Below are 20,210 nucleotides of genomic sequence, written 5' to 3'. Positions count from 1 at the left end.
AAAACTCCTTACCACAATATAATGTTACTGTTAACAACAGCTAACAGGATATCACAAAGGGATAGACCTGTAAAGGTTAAAGTAGTCTTGACTGTCTTATGATGATAATAATAGAGATAATTTAAAATAGAGATCATCCCTTCAGGTTTTCCTTTTGTAGCTGACAGATACTGAGGGTAAGAAAGAAAATTCTTTCTTTTGCCTGTAACAATTGCTTGTACTTTTTATACAATCATTTATGTTGTCATTTTCAGAGGAAAGTCATGGGACTTCATAAATCTCTGCTCTTATAAAATACAAAAATTCCTTTGTTCTTAAAGATGAAAAACTGTCATGACCAAAATACCAGCTGAGCAGGAGGTAGGGAAGGAGACTCATATTTCTAATGGAAACACCAGAGATGTAAAGAAAATGAATTGCATAAGAAGTAAGATATCAAATATCTGAATTATCAGAACATAATGTTTTTCTTTCTAGTAGTTCTTTTTCTTTTGCCAGGGATGTAAGTTCTCACACACTTGGCATTAACAGCTTTCTCTTTATTCTTTCAATGTTTATATATTTATTGTTGTTCAATTGCTTGTGAAGTTATTCCCAAAATAACTTCACGAAGTAAGCTCTAATGGAAAAATTCTCATGCCTCCAAAAGAAGGAGGATATGAGCACAGAGACAGAGTCAAAACCCTCTCAAACTAAGCCCTCTGTGTTTGTACCCAGTTGTTAGTGCAGAGGCTGATGTTCCCATCACAAATGCATTGTTTCTACACATGCAGTAAGGATTCTTGAGCTCTACTGCTGACTTAAGTGCTTGAGAGGAGAATTCTTTACAACAGGATACTGCTACTGCCTGGGACCACAGCAGCACTGCTGTGTAGGTATGTAGGTATCAGATATATGTATACAAAATATAACATATGTAGTATTTTATATATATAAAGTACATATAAAATTGGAGGGAGCCGGGAGAGATCAGAATTAGGAATGGCTTGAAAGGTACAATGGAACTAAGAACTGGAGGAAGTATGGCATGAGTACAAAATGTAAACTGACATGAAATAAGATGCAATATTAGTTTTGCAGTGCTAAATCTGTGCTCCAGTCCTGGTGATGTTACCTGATGTGTGCAGCCTGTTGGAGACTGCTGGCCACTGTTGTCTGTTATGGCAAATCTGTATGAGCAGTACGAGTAGTCAAAACACCCCTAAACTGTGACTACCTCCTGGTCAGCACTCTCCTCTCCAGGTGAAACCTTCAAGTACAAGCTGGGCCCACTGATATGGCAATTCTATATGTATACAAATGGGGTTTTGTCCATTACATGTTTAAAGGACCCAAATCTCTTAGAAGGAATGTGAAGCATTAGCCCCTTGGCCACAAGCTGGCCAGAAATGCATTGGCCTCATCAGTCTTGCCAGCAATCTGTGTGATACAGTTTTAGCCGGAGTTGAGCATGTCTGAACACAGTTTGGACATTTTTGTGCTGGGAACTCTCTAATCCAGGGAAAAGGCAGGGTAATGGAGGGGTTCCTGCTAAGTGAAGGGGCAGGTGTGATCCTATACCTGTTACAGGTCTTTTCCTACCTCTGTGGAACACAAACAGTTAATTTCTGGACAACTTCTTTCTCAGCTTAAAGATGTCAGTAGCTAAGGAAAGAAAAGTGATTTACCTTCAAATAGTTCAGCTGACCTTACACATTTATCACTTTACAGGATTTCATTTTTTCAATGGAGTCTATTGTTTCAACACCATTACCTCCACTTTTAGCAAAGACAATTACAGGGCATTTATTTATACACCAGAGACACATTGCTTAGATTTTTACATTCTTTTCACCCAAAATAGGTCTGTCACGAAACAGTTGTTTGTCTCAAGCAAATATTTTTTCTTTCAAAGTTTTACTTAGAAATGCTCAAATGTCTTTTTATTTGCACAAGACAAAGACCTTTTTTACTACCTGTGACAAGTGAAGAACAAGTTGAGGAAATACTCTGGGAGGACATGGATTACTTAGCCAATGTCATACCATTGTATGTAATACCAGACTTTATTTAAGGATTGTTTTGGAGCATTTTTTTGGCTTCCTTTAGTTGAGCTGAAAGTTATCTTTCTATCAGACTACTTTTGTAAAAAAATAGCAAGTTACTAATGTCCTATTCACAATTACTTAGCAACAATGAAAAGAGTTTCTTTTATTTTTAAAATATTATTATTTAACATAAAGATTATTATCAATTATTTAAAATACAGATTATTATTTTAAAATATTGTTATTTTTAAAACTCTCCACTTCATCCCAGTCCCCCGCCACCAGCCATGTGATAATTAGTGAATGTATATAATCACCTAAATAATTTGAAGATGAGAAAATCCATGTTTTTTTGTTTGTTTTTAATTTACAAAGTGGCCTGGTTTCATGTGCAGAATAGGGCCTTCTATGCCCATGACCTGTGTTCATCACTGCAGTTCATGGCAGCATTGCTATATTCATGCCATCTGCCTCCCTTGGCTATGGCCAGATGGCTGTGGTGATGCTCTGTTCAGACACATCATGGCAGCAGAGAAGTTACAGGACCCTCTTAATTCATAGTCTTTGGCTGAAAGCTGTTCCATAAATACATTTGTAAAATCACACACATGCTGGAAGTGTGCCAGGACATTAAGCCCTAGACACCATGGGGACTATGATCCATTTCTCTTGTTGGCCTGAGCCACGAAGACTTTGGGATATTTTATGCTCAAAAGTGCTCACCACAGAATAGCAAATGGCTGTGATTTGTCTGGTTGACTTTTCTGATCCCATGTAGATACTTAAAGGAGGTACACTGAAGGACAAGAAGAGAGCTGTAACACCCAAATAGTGCCTCTGAGATCATGGGATGAGAAAACAGGAATGCCCTTGCACTATCCTCATCCATGTATCACTACTCTATCCAGTCTTAGTCATAGGAAACTCCTTTTGAAGATAAGAAGTTTTCACTACTGAAGAGACTGTAAATTCTGTTTATTTTAATACACAAAGTTGGGAACATTTATATTTTATGATTCTTGATGGCAGCTCACTAATAAAACATCATTTGTAAAAGTGTGCCCTAGAATTTTTGTTAGTCAGCTTTAATAAACTGACATTCCAGGATGCCCAAGGCATTTGGAGAAATGACTACTGCACAGAGATGACAAAAGAAGTGTCAGTTTATCTTCTTTTAATTATAATTAAACCCATGTATTGCCCTTTAATGAAATCTGCCCTTTTGGGCATTTTCAGTGCTTCAGTAACTTTAGAAAACAATTATCTAAAGATAACATACCAGTAGGACATAAAACTGCCTTACTCCAAAAAGGCAAAGTAGATATGAAGGAAACAGGAAGGTAAACACCAAATCTGAAGATTGGGCTAGAAGCTCTTGTGAGATGGTGTATGATCCAGCAGAAGAAAAAAGTAGCAGACAGAACAGGAGCAAAAGGGACTGCTGTTTTTGTTTTGCAACTTTGGGAATTCCCCAAGCTTTAGCTTAGCCCCTCCAAAGCCCTAATTTTGCTAAAAATAGGAGTTGAACTAGGACTGCAAATATGTAAATCTGACTGTAAAGTAGGATCTGAAAATCAGATACTGAATTTGATAAAAAATATATTTCAACTAAGATATATTCTCAGGGAGAACAATGGCATCCAGACCAAATTAATTTTCTCTCTTGTGAGTCAGAAATAACTGAATCTGAATTACATTGCTCTGAACAACTTCCACATAATGTTAGCCCTGGCATGCATGATGTTACAGGTCCTGATGACACTACTGTCAGCCCACCTTCAATCTGGGTATAAACCCATAAAGAAAAAGATACATTTATATATGGTTTTGATTTGTTTTTTTTTATCTTTAGCTGTGTTTGAAGTTTATGTGCCACAGTATATTTTTGAACATATTTATACTTTTACTATATTTATCAAGATGCTTCATGGTTTCCTTGGGGCCTTTTTGGCTATTTCCACTAGGAAGAAAGTTAATTACATCAGTCATTGATTAAAGGAGTATTTCTGTCCTTCCTGGTTTACAAAAGCTCTTCACACATCCCTGTTGCCCTGAATACTGAAGGAATAAAACAGGAGGAAGTTGGTCTCCTTCACAATACCAAGATTGCTTTCCCCAAAACCAACCAGATAGGAAGCCATCATGTAGCACTGTTTCTTTTGCTGTCTCCTAATTTTACATGGAATTTTAAGCTGCCATCACCAGAGCCTCAGCAGAAGACAGTGCATTATGTTTGCCTCTGTCCTTCAGCAGTGGCTCAATTTCTGAAGCTGTGATTAAGCAAATAACATTTTTTCAACTCAGAGCATGATATGCAGCATAATCAAATAAAACTGCAAGCCCCAGCCAAAGATATACCTGTTCAGAGCTCTTAATGTCCTTTGTAATCCAGAATTCCAGCCTTTAGATCTAGCATTGTGTAGATTAAATGGGACATTTATTACTACAAGCTGACTGACTCTTATGTATCCAGCACCTCCTGAACAATTATGTGCTCAGCACCTCTGTTCCCATTGTTCACACAGTAATGTATTACAGAATAAAAACACTTACTATTTTAGTATCTCCTGGATTTGGCTACCTTAGTTCTCACAGGAGTAAAAAATTAGAAAAGGCTTGAAAAATGAACTAAAAAATTAATTTGGTACAATCTTTCTTTAAAGGCTTCTAGACTATTTTTCTATATCACTATAAAATCCCTCCAGAGTACAAGAAGCTAAGGTGGAATGAATGTTCCATTGAAGGCACAATCACAATTACTAAAAGGAAGGCATGAAAGAGAGCATCAGAAATATCAATCAGTGTATGACTGAAGCAAAATAGAAAGATATCTTCCTGTTATAATGTGGGAAAATATGACAGACATAAAATGAAAATTTTTCCATATTGGTTGCGCTAAACAGAAAAGAAAGCCCTAGAACTGTAGTAACAATTATATCATTAAAATAATACTGGGGATTTAAGATGCTGCAAAGGGCTTAGTAAACATACATCACTATCTAGAAACGTTCCAACCTCATGAAAATTAGCAGGAGCAAAGAATTCAATTAAAACAATCATCATATAGCTGTGGCAGTAATTTTAATTTTTTTAGGTAAACAAAAGTAGTTGAGTGACCCCAACAAGCTGTATTTCAGAGGCAAGTTCTATATGAATGAGCCACTATGGCAGAAACGTTGATAGCCACTGACTTTAGGCACAGGTAAAAAAGTCCAAAATACAAGACAATGTGTGCAGAATCATGTTAAACAAATTCTCAAGAAGGAGGTTTTAGATCTTAAGTCAAATCTTTCCCAGCTGTATACACTGAAGCAGACTGAAGTTGGACCTTCCATGAAATGAGCACACAATATAAGGAATGTGAATCAGGCTGATTGTGTTTGAAAGATTTTCAATGTGCTGTATGCAGTGAATCAGCAAAATAATGCCAACCCAGAAAACCCAAGAAAATGCATATGATAGTGGTAGGAGGTAACTATAAAATAAATAAAGTGGAATCTATGGAAACTGCATAGCTAAAAGCTTTATCTAACTTGTGGTTTTCTATGAGAAGGGCATCATCACATGATTATAAAATTTTGTAGCTGGCATTTAACATGACTCCATACAAAGAGAAGCCAAACAAAGAGAGGCTAACCTTAAAAAGAAATCCTGATTGAACATTTCTGTCTTCCTGCAGTCAAGGACATGATGGCTCAGAAGCATTCATCTACCAGCATCATTTTGGCATTTCTCCCAGAACTTTCAGGGTCTACTTGGCAGAAAATATATAGCTGAATAATTTTAGTGTACTGAACATCTTTCATCCCATGCATCACAGTCATCTTCACAGAAGCTCTGCTTAAACTGAAGGTGTGCACTGTGAGCAACCTCTGTATTTCAGCTTCCCCAGTGATAGGAAGGAATCACTGAGAACCTCTAGGCTATTGTTTTACACAGCAGCCTAAGCTAAGTGTTGGATAGCCTCAATCATGTATGTGTGGGAGCAAAGAAGAATATGTCAGACCAGAGGCAACAATCCTGATCAATTGGCATTGGTAATCAATTCTAGAAACAGTTATGATCAATACAAACACTACCAAGAATGCAGAGACCTCCAGCTCTTGAACTAACAGGTCAGTATCAGCCATATCAGTATGGCAAAATCATACCCAAATGAATTGACTGATCTTAGAGCAGCCCACTGCCAGTACTCAGGACCAGCATGATGTTGGCTCTGTAGCAAAGACAAATCTGAGCTTGAAATATACCTCACTGTAGCTGTTTTCTTTCCCTCACAGAGAATTTCTTCCTCTACTTCTCTTTGCCTGAAAGGATATCCTCACTTTGTTCGCGCTGAAGGGGAGCCCTCACTCCAGCTCAGGTAATGTGCATTTTCCACCATGAGATCATCATCAGGAACTGCTGCACTGCATCAGGCCTTCCTCCTGCACAACTCAGTCAAGGTTTAGAAAATGGCATCTTAGCAGCTTCTACTTTTCTGAATATTAATTTCCTCATCTTTCCATATAGCCTTCCTTGAGGTTAAGTGATTTAACCTGTTCAATTTAAAAAGTCTCTCAAAATAAGCATAGCTGTAGCACAGAAGGTCCTTGTGGGACTCCTGGGACATGTGTCAGACAATCATATTGTGGCCAGTACCTGGGGCATATCCAGATGATCCCAGGACTAGCCTACAGGAAAGTCAACTGGCTGCTTTCTCAGAAGATGGCCATGTGATAACTGGAGTAGGTTTTAAACTGAGTTTATTACCATTCCTCTCTTGTTATTAAATACTACAATTAAAAAAAAAAAAAAAGATAATTGTCACAAAAAGAAAAGACCACATTTTGGAAAAGAGGAAACTGAGGAAAAAAGACTAAATGGGGTAAAGAAGAACCTAAAGGAAATGTTCTCAGAAAGTCAATGGCTTCCATGCTTGAACAAGAATTTAAAAGCTGAAAAAAATCCCTTTGCAGAGGGATTATCTTATTATTATGTCTTATTATTATGTCTTATTATTATGTCTTATTATTATGTCTTATTATGTCTTAATATTATGTTTTATTATTTAATATACACAAATTATTTGAAGAACTGATGGATCATTACATATATTGGGTATAATCCACAAGTCACAGGGCAGTTATGGTTTATTGATTGACAAGGCTTATTTCCACATTTCACTGTTCAGACTGTTACAGAGGGTTTGCATGTTTTTGTTGCTTTCCACACCTTTCCACCCCCTCACTGCCAATTTAGGAGCTGTTAGTCTCAGTTCATAGTAATTGTGAGAAAATAAAATTCCATCTGTTTCTGTCAGGAAGAGGAAAGATAGGGAAGGGAATGAGAGAATCAACAGAAAATTCCACTTGCTAGACATGCTTTGCTGCTAGCTATTAGCTTTCTAAGGGATGCCTTACACAAAATACTTAGAACTGAGCACATAAATTGTATTTTTATTTTGTGTATGTCCTTAAGTTAAGCACTTCCAAGAATATTGTGCCAGGCACTATTCTTTGACTCTTCATCTAAATCCATAAATATGACTCCCATGTGCAAATAGTGCCGTACAGAACTATTTAACTAATAAGCAGCCTAGAGCCTATTTTTCCCCTTGCTGGGTTTTCAGTTCCAGAAATATTTCTGATAGGAATGTGTAGAACTCATGCCAGAGTTGTAGAGCATAATAGCAAAATTCAGGCTTCTGTCTTTGCAATCTGTCTTTCCAATAGCTTTGGAATGGCTTAAAGGTGAACAAATAATGAGGAAGAGAGACAGAGAGATGAGGAGGGAGACACACATGCTCAGACAGAAGCAGAGATAGATTTAGGATAAAAAGCCATTAAGAGTTAAATGATCTGCAAAGAGTAAAGCCTTGAAATTAAATTTCACTCGATATCAAACAGGAGATTTAAGAGTGGTGTGTTAGAAGAGGCTCCTTTCATGAAAATGCAAATAGCAGCAAGCTGTTTTAATTATAGGCTGTAAGTGTCGCATGATGGAAGAACAGGAAAAAATGCAGAAGGGAGCAGAACCATAAACCCTTCCCACTGGTATTTTCAGGTCTTTTTTAAACAACAGTAATCTCAATCAAACAACATTTTGCAGATACAGTATGCTTTTTTTTTCTAGTTCATTGATATTTTGGCACAGCATACAATGATGGGATTTATTCTCCTGGGAGGTATCCCTTCAAGGAGGATCTTGCAACTAAAAGGACAAGATGTGGTCTGCTTCTGAAGGATGGAAGCGCAGGCATGAATCCCATTTTCCTCCTCGTCTAGAGACCTGCATCCACTGCTGCCAATGGCAAGAAGATTAGATCCCATAATCCAGTTCCCTGGAAGAAAGAGATGGAATTATCTGGATGAAGCAGCTACAGACCACAAAGCTTTGCCAGCAAATAAGGCAGATCTCCCCTACAAGCAGCTGTGCATAACACAAGTCATTAGTCTGTTCATTTCCAGTATAAAACAATGCTTGCTGGCAGGAGAAAGCACATATTCAAATATGCTGTACCTAAATGTAGTAAAAATACAGGCAGTTCACCTCAGTAGCAGAAGCGACAATTCTCTTGTCCTTTCTACCCGCTGTGGCACACAGGTTGCAGCCAGTTCTGTCTGAACAATTTCTATGCTTGCCAGCCCCCTAAATTCTAATCTCTCCCCTCCTTCAGTGAGAAAAAAATCGCTTCACTTCCATTCTCAAATGGAGAATGAACTGAAACTAAACCACAATCTTTCAGGAATTAAATATATGCATACAAAACAGGTCGCAGAATACATTAGTTAGGTATGTGTTTAAAGTCTGGAAACATTGTGGTGATGGGTGCTTAATAACAAACATACCAGCCCTGAAATAGACAAAGGGAAAAATATTAAACCTCTCAGTATTTAAAAATATATTAAATCTCTGATGTTTGTATTATGTTTTAGAGAGGCAAACACTGCTTTCCCAAGACTTTTTTTTGCTTTCCTTCGGTAGGTGTCACTGTAGTACAGGATAACTAGTTCCAACACAGTTTTGAAGAAAAGGCTATTCGTTTCACCACGGAGTGGTCCACAGTGGAGAACTGAAGCCTTATGTTTAAGGATTTTCAACAGCAGAGAGTTTCAGGCTGCACATCCAGATTTTTTCTGATACTTTATTTTCCTGGTTGGGGGCCAAATGCAAGAAAATGTTCACTGTCGTGGCTGGATGCTGTTGAAATCATATCAGGAAAGCTAATCTGGGACAACCATAATTCTGAACCAAAACCAGACACTGTGTGATTCATTCATTTTGCCTCTGAGGATTCAAATAATCACCTCCTTTCTGATGCAGCTTCCACCCAAGTCCTTAATCCCACATATCCATGATTCTGATCAAGATTTGTACTCTTTTCTCTGCATTCTTTACTATAACTTGAAAGCAAAATCTCCACTATATTAGTTCTTAATTTTTCTGATTTAATCTATTTAATTTTTAAGATGTTTACAAAGGAAAAAAAAAAAAGTTGGTTTTAACCAGGGTCAAGGGGTTTTGCTCAAAACAAGAAATCTTCAGACATTAGCCAACAATGAAAATATATGAAAGTAATATGTTTCCTAAGTTAAAAAATACATTTGAAAATATTCCTGGAAAATCCTGTATGTCAAACACAGAAGGATTGAAGTTAAAAATGGAAAGTAACATAATGTATGTGAGAAGCGACATCAGAAACTGAGGAGGGTTTTGCAAGATTAAAAACATACTTTCAGCAAGCTCATGTACAGTTAAAGAAATGCGGTTGCTAACAGAGTCATCAGAATTTAGTCAGAGTGCACAAACTCCTCCTCTCTTAGTCATTCCTAGAAAACAAATCAGAACCACAGTCTGCCGCAGCTCCCCAGGCCTAACAACCAAATCCATTCTCAAAAACAGGAAGGAGAAAGCTTATCTTGGAAACAGGCTTTGTAGCTTCAGGCACTTTTGTAGGCATTGTGACTGAAATACTCATGCTGGTGGAGAGCACACAATACACGAGACCAGCAGAGCTTTCCCCAGGACAGGTGAGAGCAGAACCTCCTCACCCAAAGAGCCCCAGCTGCTGAGTTATTACAAGGACTGAGTGGTGTATTCAAGCAAGATGGATCCCATCCCAAAGCTTTGCATGTAAAAACACACACTTTGAATTTCACAGGAGCCGAAGCTGCCTGCCGGGAACATGAGGAGGAGCTCACTCAGCCAGTGGGTGTTCTGTTCTCACGTGGGGAAGCTTCCTTTTGATCTCTGGGCATGGTCTTATGGACTGTTCTCTGCAGAAACCCAAACTCCAGGTGACAGAAGCACAGCAAGGCCCATTTCCAGGAAGAAAAAAAGGTATCCACTTCTTAACAAAGCAGAAGCAGCTGGAGAAACAGGGAAGTCCCTAAAATAGAAACCAACACTATTATCAAGCAGCAGAGCCTTCCAGTGCAGACTGCTGAAACAAACCTGGTCTCAGCCATTTAGGTTGCATTCAGGCTGAAATCCATATTAGGCATTAGTAAAGGCATCATCCAAACAGACATGCCAAATGTGGAGAAACAGAAAGATCTAAACTTGTTTAGGAATGGCACTATTAACATCTATTTCTTCTCTCAGCTAAATGAATCACCTGATACTTTATTAAATATAGTTTCTATCAGCCTTTCCACCACCACCTAATGAACACACTGAAGATGAGCAAGTAGGAATTCATAGTTCATTTCCCACTGCTCTCTCCAGAGAAAAGGCCACACATCTGAGTAACTATTTGCAGATGATGTCTGGAAAGTAAAAAGAAAAAAGAAAAATATTTTAAGGGACTCTGTTTTAAAGCCACTTTCTAATAATATGCCTAAACAGAATTTAGGACCATTATTTTTACCATCCAGGTTTGAAAATTTTGTCTTTATGCTACATCTTCTTTACTTACTGGTTCTACCTGTCTTGTTTCACAGTTTCAAATTCCACACCTACACCCTTCTTTCCTCCCACTCTCTTTGTCTCTGTAAAAAACCCCTGTCATCCATGACTTTTTCATATGTCGTTCCTTTCACCCTCCCCAAGTCCTGGATCCTTTTCTTTTATCTTTCCTCTCTTTCAGAAGTTTCTCTTTTCCATTCATTTTTATCCCCCCATATACATTTCATGGCAGTCACACTGGACTTCTACTCTTTCCCTGTCCATGCTCCTCCCTGGCTACATCCATTTTACTCTCTCTCCATTGTTAACAGCATTAAATATGAACCTTCTCACTTTCCCCTATCATTTTCTCTCTGTCTCCTCTCCATGTAGCAATTCTCTTCAGCCTTGTCCTTTGATTTCAGCTCAAGGCATTACTTTTTTCCATCATTATTCCATGTAAGTGTTTAGCAATTCATCTGAGCCCTTGGCTGAAGAGTCCTGTGTCTCCCTTCTGTGTTCAGTCAGCATTCAGCTCAGCCTATACCAAGGCTTACAGACTAGCACTGATTTTCATCAGCCATGTTCTTGAATCTCTGGTGCTGTGTTCCTCATTTTTAAACAATGATCATATACCTTGCAGCCACATATTTGAGGTCATCTTCTCCCTGAAGCTTTGTCAGTCAATCTTTCCACAATTTCCATATGATCAGTAATTCTCAGTATTTGTCTCACTTCTCTTTTCCCCCACATTTCTTCTCTCCTTTCTCTTTTTATCCCAAGGATTGTTGTTATTTTTTTATCTCCTTCACTTCACCCCTTTTTCCAACTGCAAGGTTTTTGTATCCATCTTGATTTTTTCCTCTTTCCTAGTTAAATAATTCTCTGTTCTCCAGTTGGGGAACATCTGTCATCTTAAGTAAGATTTTAGCTACCCTGAATCATTGTCCCTTTTACTCTGCTCCTGCATCTCCTTCACTCTCCACATTGGGCTCTCACCAATGTCTTCTACATGAAGTTACATGCTTTCCATCACTTCCCTTTCTGTAGCTCCATTCCTTCTTCCATATCACATCTTAAGAATTTCTCTTTTCCAACTCCTCCATTTGCCTCAGTTCAACAATCCTGAGCAAATTGTTGTTCACTCCTCCTTCAGTTCTCATGCTCCCACCAAAAACATTCATCTTCTGATCCCCTTTTCTCACCAGCTACAAACTGCTCTGCTCCTCATTCCCATCTCCAAGCTCATTAAATTTACTTCTCCAGTTTCATTCCAGAACCTCTGTAAACCAGGTTTCTCCCCTTAGACACAATATAATCTGCTCCTACCTTTGACTGTTACTGGTTTTGAACTGAAGTTCAAAATTAATAATCCTTGTCCTCCTTAAGTTTCCATGATTTGTCTTTTTTTTTTTTGCTTTCTCTCTGTGCATCTGTCCATTACTACTTCATGTCATTTGGCGTTCTTTCAAGTCCCACCTCCAGTATTTATGACAATGTGACCCTATGATGATTTAGTTATTATTGTGAATATTCATCTCCTCACTGCAGATCTCACTGTTTTGATTCAAAGGAAAGCCTCAAAAAATTTGGCTCAGATTTGTTCTCCAGGGACATGACCGCAAGAGCAATGTGTTTAAAACAGCACTTTCAGTTGCACCTCCTTTGCAATCACCATGACAAATCATATCTAGCCTGCCACTTATCTGCACTTTCCACCTCCATCTTTTTCTTCACAGCCAAATTATGCTGAAATCCTAACAGGACTTTTTTCTAACATTTCTAGTAGAAGGCTTTTTGCATTTAAATGTGTACTTAAAACTCATCCGAATTTTCATTATGCCACCTATCTATTGCAGCAACATCTGTTTCCTTACCCCTGCCATGGACTACCTTAATAATTCATCCTCAGTATGGGGGTGGTGAGTTCCAAATCTTCCACTCCTACAACCCTCCCTTTGTTCCTTCAATCTTTACAGCACCAGGATACACTGTCTTCCTTTTCAAGTCCATTTACAATTTATCCCCACTATATCATCTCCCAAGCTCTCACATCCAACCTACCCAGTATGATAGGTGATATCTGCTTGTTAAAAATTCAGGAATGCACATCCATGTTATCTCCTGTGTGCTCCTATGTGTTCTTGCTGAGTTTCTTATAAACATCAGCAAAGTCACTTCAGTATTTTCCTCAGAAATCTCTGCTTGAGGTTCATCTTTGCCATGATGCTACAAATTTGGATGCATCTAGCCAACTGTCTATCATGTGTGTGAACTATCTCATCCTTTCCCAATGCTCTCTATTATCTCTTGAATTATAAGGTTGGGGGATGGGGCAAGAATGAGCATATTATTTTGTGTTTGTATGAAACCTGGTCCACCTAAACAGGAATTCTGTCCAATAGTAAGACTCTGTTTAAGAAAAATTGTGATGATAATACATGTTACAATAAGTAAAAATTGTCACACCTCAACTGCATTGATCTTGTTGTCCAACCCCTCTTTCTCTTCTATATTTAAATTCAGATTTTAGAACATAATCTTCTGTATGTCAGACAAAAACACATACACATCTTTTCTGTTCCTAAAACTACATTGAAATAAAGTTATATTTTGGATTTAATTGAAGATTACATTTAGTGGGACATCAGCCTAGGTGCATTATTTCATGTATTACATAAAATTTTTGGATTCTGTATGCAGATACTAAATGTAGCATCATAGGCTCTCCACGAGACTTAGAAAGACAGTTAACAAATCCCATTTCTTATGGAAAGGAAGGGTGATTCTTCTTTCATATGGAAACATTGTCTCTTAAAAATTAGGTCAAAAGAGCCCCCAAGTGAGGGATACTGCTGGTATGGTTGAAAACAATAGTAACTACATAGTTTAAATACAGCCAAGAGAGAAAGGAGTAAGAAGTCAGACAGTGAAGGAAAGTATAGTATTTAAATATAATGAAAGGGACATGCTTTGGGAAACTGTTTATGTAAAGCTACAAATGTTCTGAAAACAGGACTGATTTTAAAGAAATAATCACTACAAAAATACATGAGCTATCCTATCCATACATGAGCTATCCTTATTCTGACATCATTGCTAGGGACACCAGAGCTCCATGGGGGAAAAATGGATGGAAAACAATGTGATGTTTAACATGGTAATGATACATGTCAGTACCATTGTTCTGAGATGAGGGAGAGGACTGCAGCATTGAAGGGTTTAGACAAACAGGAATTGCCCTCAAGAGCTTTACACCCAGACAACTGCAGCAGAAAGCCACCCTGCAATCATGTCATCTCACCCCCTGTCTTGTTCCAACCAAATGCTGACATAAAACTATGAACTGTGCTCAAGGATGAAATACGTCATTGGCAAAGCCACCTATGTGCATGCTGAAGGTGCCTATTACACACAGTAAGAGATATTAGGGTGAATGAAATCCATTAACCACAACTGGTCATTATTATTGAAATAAAGATGTACAGCTCTTGAAATGTCAGATTGTCTAAATTACTGTAGACTGGTAAAAAAAAATTAACTTTATTCTGTTCACTATTTTCTTGTCATAGAGAAATAATAAAAACACACCGATTCTAGATTTACAAAAGAACAGCAAAAGTGTTTTTACTTTGCTAGAAGTCAATTTACTTCACTGGAAAATACAATGCAAATGATGGCTTGCACGTGTAGATCATTTTCATCTGGTATTAGCACTGTCATAAGTACAATACATTACAGTAAGAAGTGGACTGAGTTCAGAATATCTAAACAAATTAAATGCCAACAATTCAGTTATTCATCTTTGCTTCTGCAAGTCAAAACAGTCACATTCTGATCTTGCAGGTTATAATTAGGCTGAGTCCTGCCTCTGTAAAAACAGAATGTGTATCTTGCGATCTACCCACACATGTTTAGGAAGCCAGCAGAAAGGGCAGTGCTAATGCATAGGAGGAGAATACAGCAGGTGGTTAAGCAGCACAGAAAACCTATTTTTAAACTAAGAGGCAGAGAGTAGGTAAGCTCGAGATCACTGGTACTTTTCATAACCTAAACATGTCTTGTTAAAGACAGTAAGACTATTTCTTAAAGACCAAGCACTATTTCTTCTGTTACTTTCCTGCTCTTGGAAGGACTTCATCTGGCTTAGAAGTTTGGGACAAAGCTGCCTGTATTTCTGCCACGGGGGTGTGCAGAAACCCCTCATCCCTACAGACACACACACCCCACTCATACCAGGAAAATCTTGTGGAGAGACCCACTTGCCATTTTGGTTGCATCGCCCACCAAATGAAGGAAGAAAGAATTGCTTTGTAGTCCTTGCAATGAAAATGATTGCACTGGAAGGAATAAAACCATAGCTCTTTGATCATGAACCTAATCTTCAAAATGAAATGATCAAGAGCAATACTTGCAAATTACATTTTAAAATATACATTTTGGAGAATTTTTGTAAAAGGATGTCAGTGCACACTCTGCCACTTGAGAATTGTGACTATGGTATGTATTAAATGTGCAACAGTGTATAGGAAATTCAAAATAAAATTATTTTTAAATTACTGATTGCTCAACTGAGAGCTTGGTTCCCAGGAAAGCAATGGCTAGTTTGTAGAGAATATGAATAATAATGGCTGATAATAAAACCAGCATCACTCCCTTTTGTTGCAATGTTTTCTCTTAAGACCTTAGGAAATAAACAGTATCTATTGACTATTTCATGGTTTTTCTTTCTTCTGTATGTAATGAAATGTCATTGCAAGAAAGAAGAAATGAGTAATCTGCTACTATCCCATAGCACATTTCCAAATTCTGCACTTTTCAGCTAAGAAACACTCTCATTGATTTTTTCCCCTTTTCAAGGCTCTTCTGATGCCATGATAGTATCTTGCCCCATATATATATATATATATTCACACCTCACTAAACCAATGCTTGTTACTCAATGTCCTCTTGTCATCCCCTTCCACTTCTGTTTACATCCACTTATTCCTACTTGGCTCTTAGTGTCAGTGAAAATACAGATGCAGTGGGTAAGCAGGTCTCTCCTTCCAGGCTATATGACACTGGTTGGCCACCAAACCAGGAGCTGCCTTCACAGCCAGCTGATGTGACTCACAGGCACTCCAGAGAAGTAGGACACATGTAGGACTTGGCACTTCTTGCCATTTCCAGCAGAACAGATCAGACTGCTCTGATCTGCACTGGAGGGCCAGCCTGACACTGAGCCAGCTAGTTTGTGGGACCAAAAAGGGAAGTCAAGACACTGTGGCTGCTGCCTTCAGGTGTTTGTCTCTGGCCTTGATCAACCCACAGTCCCCTTAGGTGTCTCTGGAGGAAACACTCAGGTGGCCCTTGGGAAAGCTGGGCGTTTCCCCTTTTTTTAATAGGAAGTTTGTCTAAAAAAAGGTATCTCATTATGAATGAGACCTGCTGCTTATTTGTATTCAGAGTCAAATATGCTTGCTTCACCTGGTAAATCATATTTATTTTTCCTATATTTTGTTTTAGTGACTTCATGTAATCTAGCTTCCCAAAACAAAATCTCTGTAAGAGATGTGTCAGTAAAAAAGGGCTTGGCCTCCACATTCATGCCTAATTTGAAGGGTTCACATTAGAAAGTTCCATCTTTATAATAGAGTTAAATTAGCCTTAAACTTTTGGAGACAGTAAACAAAGATCTGTTGTATTATAACATTTCTGTTGCAACCACAAGATGAGGGCAAAAAATATGATAATGAATATGGAAGTAACCTAGAAGACAAGTGAGCTATGATGTTTGATTTCAGACATGTAAAATAATGGACTGCTGTCTGTAGTCAAGCTCCTCAAGATTAAAGTTTATAAGAAAGTGTTTTATCTTATCAATTAACATATTTCTCTCAAACACACCTTCCAAAAGAAGACAGATCTCAGTAAAAGGAGTAACTACGTCATGTTAGTGCATGAAACTGGTTGCTGGTGAGAAGCACTGTAAGAAAAGAAAATTTATTTTGTGTACGTTGTAAGAAAAAATCTCTCAGCTCTGATTTTGCCTCCACAGTGGTTCTTTATATGCTTTCTTACAAAAACCCTATGTGTGCTACATTTCTTACAATCTGGCCTCATAATAAAATGACAAGATACACTAATAGAAAAAAGATATTTTAATTGTCAACATATGGTATTGGAAGTTCTTTCAGTTATTTCTAAGCATTAATGCACTATCCAGTAATTTATCCTAATTTCAAACTTGCAGCACCACTGCCTTCTGTCCTGGAATCTGTTGCAGGTATAGGGAGATTAATAAGAACCACAAAAGACATTGACAATATCTGAAACAGCAACACTGCTAGCACATTTTTTACTTCAGTTCAAGTTATCCTTATAGGTATGGATGCTGTGATGTACTCCTCACACAAGAATATGGGATCATCCATCTACAAACTGGGAGTTCTGGCAGACTTTTAAGCATCAAAGTTTTTAAGTACTGGTTTGACCGCCTCCTGTGAACCAGGAATCAGGTCTTTCAGATGTTACACTAGAAACCCCCTGGGACCTTCCTTCTGAGCTACAAAACTCCAAATGTTCAACTACACTGGCAAGCACCAAGGTCCGCAGGTCTAACAGATCTGCAGAATGCAACCATTGGTGCTGAGAGCCTGATCTTCAAGCTACACTCACCTCGAGGATTCCTGGTGTTTGACTAGTTCAGTTTGAGTCCCACCCAGTGCTCAGCTGTGGCTGGAACACATTAGTTTAGCTTCATACAAAAGGGATCTATTTCACGCACTCCAACACCATTCCACACTCTGAATTGCAGCACTGTTAGCAGAGAGGATGACAGCATTTACTCCAAAAGAGCATCCCTGATCCAAACTAAAACACGTCAGTGTCCCAAGGCTCATGAAGAAGTCTGTGTGGAACAACAAACGAAAATGAGATGCCTGATTTTTATGCACTACCATGCCTTAAACTCTGTTATCTATCTGGGCAGATTTTTCTAGAGTTCCTCACAGAAGAAATATACTTTTGGTAGCAATACTCAACCATTGCTGAGTTCTGCGGCATATTATATCCATTGGGCTTCATAATATTTTTCTAATTTAAATAACCATTGAAGCATACCAAGAAAATGGGAGCCGAGTTCAAGCATCCCTAACCTGCAGAGCTACATTTTGCCGTGATGCATCTAATATTCGATGTTTGCTGGAAAGCGGCTTTTAGTTTGAAACTGATATTTTGTGTGAGCAAAGCCCAAAGGTGAAAGCCTTACAGGCACCAGCAACAGAACCTGAAAGCCCAGATTATGGTTTTGCAAAACAGGACGGAGAGATGCTTAAGGGCTGAAGGCATTTTCACCGTGGCAGGAGCTGATGTGGGGGAAGAAAAAAAAAAAAAATACTGCTTTTTAACATCGCAGCTCGCCTTCTCTCCACCCGCTCGCCTTCTCTCCACCCATCCAGCAGAGCAGCAGCTCCTCGGCGCTTCTCCCGCCTCCCCGCCCCGCACTCGGGTGACTAACGGCTCTGCGTGCCGGGGGCGGGGACCAGCTCCCGTGCCAAAAAAAGAAAAAAGATATAAAAAAATAAAAAAAGGAAGCCCATCCGTTCCGCGGAATCCCCCGCTCGAGAAGCCCCCAGCCCCCCTCCCTGTCAGGGAGGGACACAACCCTCACGGCCGTGCCCTACTGCCGGGGGCTGCCCCCCGCCCCTCCACGTGCGGAGGTGTCCCCCTGTCCCCCGTGACCGGAGCTGCCCCCGGCCCCGCCCGGAGCGCCCCGCCGCCGCAGCCCCGCCGCCTCCCGCGCCCGCTGCGCGGAGCTGCGCCTCAGCGCAACCGGCCCGGAGCCGGGCGGGGCCGGGGGCGGGGCCAGGGGCGGGGATACGGGCCCACGGCGAGCCGCTATTGGCCGAGACGGGCGGGGGCGGGGCCTGGGGCCAGCTGGCTCCGCTGCTACTGGTGGGCGGAGACGTCAGTGCGGGCCGGGGGCGGGCCGTGCGGCCAGCGGGGTCGGCTGAGCGCGGCGGGCGGGGGAGCGCAGCGAGGGGGCGGCGGCGGGCGGGGAAGCGCCGCCGGGCGCACCGAGAGCAGCGGCAGCGCCGGAGCGCAGGTAGGGGAGCCGCGCCGGGAGCTCGCTCCGTGCCCCCCGCCGCCCTCACCTGTCACCGCCCGGCTGTCGGGCTCCTGCCGCCGCTGCGGCGAGGCAGCCCCGTGCCTCGCCCCCTTCTCTCGGCTCCGTGTCCGTCCCCGCTCCTCCCCGGCCAGCCGCGCTTCCCCCGCCGCCGCTGGCGGCCGCCTGCCGCCCTCCTCCCATGCCGCCGGCGCCGGCCGGTGTGTGCCCTCCGCTCCGCTCCGCTCGCAGCCCAGGTGCGCCCGAGGGGCCGGGAAGGGCCCGGGTGAGGCTGCGGTGCCCGGCCGGCCCTGGCGGGGCGCGGGGTCCGCGGCCGCCCCTTTCCGGAGGTGACAGAGCCGGCGGGCGCGGCCGGCCCTCGGTGCCGCCGGTGGTGCCCCGGGGCGGGGAAAGCGGCCGCCCGTGGGGTTCCGCCCGTGGGATTCCGCCGTGTGCCTTGCCTTGCGCCAGCTCTGCCCGCTTCCTCCCTAATACCTTCTTCCGTCTGACTGCAAGGGCTTAGAGCTTTTGCTGGAAAAGATGCTCCTTAGGTTTTTATGATTTGGGGGAGGGAGGATTTCTCTGTTGGGTGGATTTGGGGTTTTTCGTTGTTTTTTTTTTTTTAAATCAGTCGCCCTGTTGCTGGGCTTGTGCCTTGTCGGTGGCAGTTGTGAGGAGCCGTACTAGTTGTTGCAAGGTAGGCAGGTGGTGATGGAGAGAGAGCATCAGAGGGGACAACACCCAGAGAGAGGGCTGCTCCTCACCTCCAGCCGCTAGGAAGGTGAGGGATGCCGGGATTCCCGTTGCTGGGCTATTCCTCGCTTCTGCTCCCAGCTTTCATCTCTTACATTGGTGGGTGAGCAGGGAAAACTCGGTTGCTGTCCTTGGAGCATACGGAAGGGAAAAGGATTTTTTTCCAAGCAGGGTTTTGTGTGTCTGCAGCAATGCCTCTCGTAGGGCTGGCAGAGCAAGAAGCTCGGCTGCTGTTCCATTCCATGTATGAATGCGAGGGCTCTGCACGCTGTTGCTGAACTACTCCAGCCCTGCTCGCAGAGATCCTCCTCCCGTCTGCATCGTGCGCTGCCGACCATGGCTGCGGCAGGTAGCTGTCTGAGCAGCAACAGCCTCAACTGCCATGGCGAGATCAGTAATGATCCTGCATATTCCTGGTGCTCTGCCTTGGGCGAGGGAAGCTATTACCTGACTTGGACTCAGGAGATGGGAAT

General features: G+C 41.1%; 1 protein-coding gene and 1 long non-coding RNA gene across 4 annotated transcripts in view; one reads left to right on the top strand and one right to left on the bottom strand.

The window, feature by feature from the left end:
• Window positions 1-7,084: 7,084 nt before the first annotated feature.
• Window positions 7,085-17,997, bottom strand: LOC146444249 (uncharacterized). Its single transcript, XR_014849820.1, has 3 exons — window positions 17,556-17,997; window positions 10,211-10,398; window positions 7,085-8,349 (listed from the first exon to the last, which is right to left on the bottom strand). It is a non-coding gene; the product is annotated as an uncharacterized LOC146444249 (long non-coding RNA).
• An 868-nt stretch (window positions 17,998-18,865) lies between these two features.
• Window positions 18,866-20,210, top strand: part of CDKL5 (cyclin dependent kinase like 5) — a 144,700-nt gene continuing 143,355 nt past the window's right edge. For all 3 annotated transcript variants that reach the window (XR_014849815.1, XM_085051195.1, XM_085051176.1), the window contains exon 1: window positions 18,866-18,984. The gene's annotated coding sequence lies outside the window, so the exon portion shown is untranslated. The remainder of the gene's footprint in view (window positions 18,985-20,210) is intronic.

This window comes from Lichenostomus cassidix, chromosome 1 (genome assembly GCF_008360975.1).
Source record: "Lichenostomus cassidix isolate B80296 chromosome 1, HeHo_3.0, whole genome shotgun sequence".
NCBI lineage: Eukaryota > Metazoa > Chordata > Aves > Passeriformes > Meliphagidae > Lichenostomus > Lichenostomus cassidix.
Note: the sequence above shows the minus strand (reverse complement) of the source record. Positions and strands in the feature narration are given on the sequence as shown.